Source organism: Rhea americana, unplaced genomic scaffold (genome assembly GCF_003343005.1).
Source record: "Rhea americana isolate MKP2758 unplaced genomic scaffold, rheAme1 scaffold_139, whole genome shotgun sequence".
Classification (NCBI taxonomy): domain Eukaryota; kingdom Metazoa; phylum Chordata; class Aves; order Rheiformes; family Rheidae; genus Rhea; species Rhea americana.
In genome coordinates, this window is record NW_028185472.1 from 1,635,764 (window position 1) to 1,640,530 (window position 4,767).

The 4,767-nt window shown below is 54.8% G+C and overlaps 1 protein-coding gene across 1 annotated transcript in view; it reads left to right on the forward strand.

The window, feature by feature from the left end:
* The first annotated feature begins 285 nt into the window (after window positions 1–285).
* RASSF7 (Ras association domain family member 7) overlaps window positions 286–4,767 on the forward strand; it is a 10,085-nt gene continuing 5,603 nt past the window's right edge. The window contains exon 1 of the mRNA XM_085298474.1: window positions 286–333. The gene's annotated coding sequence lies outside the window, so the exon portion shown is untranslated. The remainder of the gene's footprint in view (window positions 334–4,767) is intronic.

Consider the following 4,767-nt stretch of genomic DNA (forward strand, 5'->3'; position numbering starts at 1 on the left):
TCCCATCATCGACGGCTAACGATTTCGCCTCGTGCCGCCCTCCGGGTGCCGAGCTCGTGATTACCTGGCTTTTCGCGGGTTGGGGTCGGCGCGAGCTCGGGTGCTTCCCGCTGCCCTAGGCCAGCCCTGGGGAGTAACTAGTTGCTTAAAAAAAACCCAAAAACAAAAACGCAAAACCTGGAAAACAAAACGCTTACCTTAAGACATGGGTGGATCAGTCCTGAGCTGGAAACTGGAGCCGGGGCGGAGCAAAGGGAGTTTCTGCCTCTGGCCGCTTGCCTGGCGCTGGTCGCGGTGTGCAGGGAGTTGGGCAAACGCCACGGGCTTCTCCAAGTAAGAAAAAAGGGGCGGGGGGGAGGAGTGCTTTTTGTTGAGGCTTTATCTGCTACTGCAGAAGGACGTTTGCTCTCCTGTTGCGCTAAGCAAGAAAACCTGCCGGGCCCCAAGAGCGGGTGCACTGAAAACCGAATTGCGTTTCGTCTCGGCCGCGGCTGCCCGGYACCGGGACTCGACTGGCGTCGTTCCGAGTCGCAGGGAAGCGTTTTGGCAGCAGCTGGACAGTTGCGTGTGCAGCGGGGCCGGAGCGGCCTATTTAATCCGTTCAGGTCTGTAGCGACCTGCTGAGAGAGTCCCAGAAAGCAGGACTGGGGCATTTGGGGTGAATGGCTTCCCTGCTCCCGTTTCAGGTCTCTTAGGAGCCGATTCCCTCTGGCTGGGCTTTCCAGCACCTTTGCCTGATTAATCGCATGTGAGATCCCATGGCAGCAGAGTCTTGTGAAATACACAAGCATCTTATCCAGGGTTGCACCCTGGATTGATTCTTGGCATCTTATTTTATTTATTTGAGTCTCTGCGAGAGAGAGAGAGAGAAAGGAAGGAGCAATTTCTGCTCTCAGCAAACGGTCATTAAAGGAGTTTTTAATCCTGCAAAGTTATAAAAAAATATTCACAGCAGCGTGCACCTGCGTATTCGTTAGCAAACCCTCACTGCTCCCTTCCGAGGCCCAGTGGCACATCCTGGGAAATGAGAGTTACTCCAGAAATGGAAAATAATCTGGGCTGGTATCCCTGGTTTTTGCCAGCCCTTCGGTGGGGAGGAGCGGCAGAAGAGGAAGCAAGTAGTTTGGGTTTTTCCGAGTGTTTTCGCGGCTGAACAGGCCCTCGCGTCTCTGGATTGGTAGCATTCCTCCCGCACCTAGAGTCATGATAACTATACGCTGTTTTCTGTCGTGGGGGACATGCTACGTGCAGTAGTAAGGGAATATTTGTGAGTTGCATCACACCTTAATTTATCCCTCTTCTTGGATGCTGCAGAAGGTTAGTGCCTGGGATATGCTGGCGTTTCTGGCGGACACGTGTTGCATGTGCATTGACTCTCAGACAGTCCTGCTGATGCCTGGCTTTGCAAAGCTGGATTTTGAGCAGTCTGTGGAAACTTGCCCCTGAACATCCAGATCAATCCTGAAGGCCAGTCTGGACCTCGGAGGGGTCCAGACCTCAACACCAGCCTCTTTGGTGGAAGCTGGACCCTGAAATATTGACACCGCCTCCTGAGGGTTTAGTATTCAGGCAGCTTCAAATGCCCATGAAAAAACAAGTGTGGAAGTAGAAAAGTGGGGCCACGAGGTCTGGTTGATGTGCAGGAGCCTTTTCTTCCTGCTGAATCTGCTTTGCAGTGCGTCCACCGTGGCTGCTCTCCTGGCGTCGCTCTGAGGTGTCTGAAGCTGGATTGTAGCTATTATAGCAACACCAAGGTGCGGCTGATCTTTCCTGTTTACAGCACCTCTTTAGACAACCTCTTTATCTTTGGCTTTTGGTTAGCCCCCCTGCCTAGACCAAGGCAGGCTTTGACCAGTCGCCTGCTTTGAGCCGGGGAGTTGCAGATGCATGCACGGGAATGGAGGAGGCTTTGCCCGCCCGCGCCGCCTCCTGGAGGGTGAATGGCCAGCAGCACCGCGGGGTTTCTCCTGGCAGAACCACGTCCTTCCCGCGCCTTTTGGAGGAATCACCGTGCTTGGCTCATAGGTGCCCTGTGAGCTGGGAGCTGTGCTCCCCGCAGGTGTTTGGGGTGCTGTTGAGGGAGCTGGCACATGGGGGTGCAGGTGGAGGTCCCCGCTTCTGCGTCACCACGGTGGAGCACCTTTCAGGGAAGAAGTCAAGCAAATCTGTGTGACTTCGCAGCGGCGATGGAGGCTGGTGCTTCTCGGTGAGGTATGCGACCTGCCTTAAATGTTATCGTTGCCTGCCATTATTGACATTGCCACATAGCTCTGAAGGCTGTCAGCGAGGCCGGAAGCGGTTAGTCATTAATCCACCTGGCTGCGTGAGTCAAGGCTGCCGTAATCCCGTGCTGGGGTGGCTGGGCCGCGGCACCAGGCAGTTGTCCTGCCTCGTCTGCTGGGCCCTGTGCGTGAGCACAGCTGGCAAAGCCCACCTGGGCTGGAGACCCGGCAGGGCTGGACCATTCCTTAGGACTCTTTCCAAGTTGTTTCTTCCCTAAGTGTCTCCTACAAGGCTTGAGCATCCAGGATACACTTGTGGCACCGGGAGTTTTTGGGGGGCACTCTGTGGTTTTTAGTTTCACGTGGCATTTCAGCTCCTGAGTGCTGCAAATGCTGAGGGATTTAGTTTTCCTAGGCCGCATCAGAGCTGGGAGCTGTCAGAAGCATGGATGGGTCAGCAGAGGATATAAACTATTACGGCTATCCCCAAATAAGCTGCTCCTTGGTGAATTAAAGCCCTGTGCCTGTTGCTTCCTTGCTTCTGGGGGCTCACATCCCCCTTGTGTAATGGGATTTAAATGCCACCAAGGAGCAAATGAAGTTTGCACATGCTCTTGGTGTTGTGGCTGGAGAACAGAGGAAGAACAGCTTCCTCTTGGTTCAGGGTGGCAAAGCGAACGCCCTGGTAGGACCTGTTTGTCACTTCTCGGGCTTGTTTGACCCTCATCAGCTATTCACGCTATATCTAAATGCTTATTTGCTCACTGCAGCTGGCGCCATCTGTCTGTGCACCCTGTGTGCCCTGATGGCCTCCATGCTGCAGAAGATGACCCTGGAGGGCTGGTCCCCTGCCATCCTGGAAAGCCATCTGGTCCTATGCCATCTTTACTTGGGACCTCTTGCATATCTCTTGGCTGTTGTGAGCCTGGTCAGGAGATGATGTCCCTTCAGGAGTCCTGGGCTGGTCTCCTCACAACTGAGCAGGGCACCGTGGAAAGTCCAACAGCGACTTCAGCTGGTTTTGCCCCAGAAAGCTCCAGGAGAAGCGTGGTGGGTATGGTGGGGCAATGTGGCATGTTTTCTTGATGATGTGAGTGATCAAGGCCAGCTTCCAGGACCTGTGATGAGTTGTGTTTTTACTTCTGCTCRTCCTTCTCCAGAGCTGCTTGATTCGCCCTGAGGGGACCGCAGGGCTGGGTCAGCACCCAGTGTTGCCAGTTGTGCATGGCCAAGCAGCTCCTCAGAGAGCTGCTGATTTTCTCCACCTGACCTGGGTCTTCCCAGCTTGTGGAAAGCTGCACTTGATGCTTGGACCAAGTCCTTCACACAGCTTCATCCTCTGCTGCTCCTGTGGCCCAGGATTGACCTGGCCAGGACGGTCCGGGGGAGCTGCTGAACAAGACGGGTCCAAAGCAGAAGACCTGTTGGTGGGATGGAGAGTGGCCTCTCTGCGCCTCCATAGCAAGGAGGGTTTCRGGCAGCGGCGGTGACCCTGAAACGCGGCGCGTTTCAGCCCTGGCGGCTGGTTTGCGCGTGGGCGCGTGYGGTGCGCCGGCACGGGCTGATCCCTCGGGGCCGCGTCGCCGCGAGCCTGGCGGTGACTCACCCCTCGCTGCTGTTTGCTGCTTCCTTTCCTTTTCCTTTTTTTTTCCCCTCTCTGCTAGAATAAATAGTTTCTCGTGGCGTGGGCTCGCACGTGCGAGCTGCCTCCTACGTGCGTGGCTGCCCGCCCGYGGGCGCAGGCCCAACGCGTAAGCAGGGGAGCTCAGTCTCGGGGTGGGGGGGTCCAGCCCCCCAAGTCTGGGCCCGCTGGTCGGGTCTCGTGCGAAGCCGCGGCGGGCGCAGCGGCTTTGGGGAGCTCCGCGGCGCGCTCGGCCGCTGACGCTCGGCGGGGACGTGGCGCCCGCCGGGGCGCCCCTCACGCTTGTGTTACCGTAGCCGGCGCGCTGGCCCCGGGTAAAATTTCAGCAGCTTTGTGCTGGGAGAAAAACGAGGCCAGTGAGGCCACGCTGGTCCTCCGCGAGACGAGGGGGTGAACTCTTTTTTTTTTCTTTTAATTAATTTAATTTTTGGGGCCTCTGCTGCCGAGGCGCCTTGAAAGGACACTTTGAAATGCCTTGATTAGCAGCAGGACTGATTGATTTTTCTCTTCTTTTAATCACAGTAATTTTAAGTTGGCTTCAAACTCCAAAATTTTAAAAGCAGGCCTGATTCATATGAGGTTGAAGCTCCATTCAGATGTAGCCTGAATGCTTTCTGGGCTTTCTATTTCCCTCCTAACTGAGATTGAGATGCTGAAGCAAAAAAAAAAAAAAAAAAAGTGTAAGTTCTGGGAGGGTGGTTGGTTTATTTATTTATTTTGTGGCATCTGAAATTTCAACTCCCAGTTAGGAAATTTGGTGAAGAAGCTATATGAATCATCCATACCACCCATTTAAGACCAATCACATGGGACAGGAGCCACAAATTAGTCACTTCGTTAATCTGCTTTCGATAAGAAAAGGATTTAAAAAATCCGTAGCGGCGGCAGCGGGGCGGGCGGGGG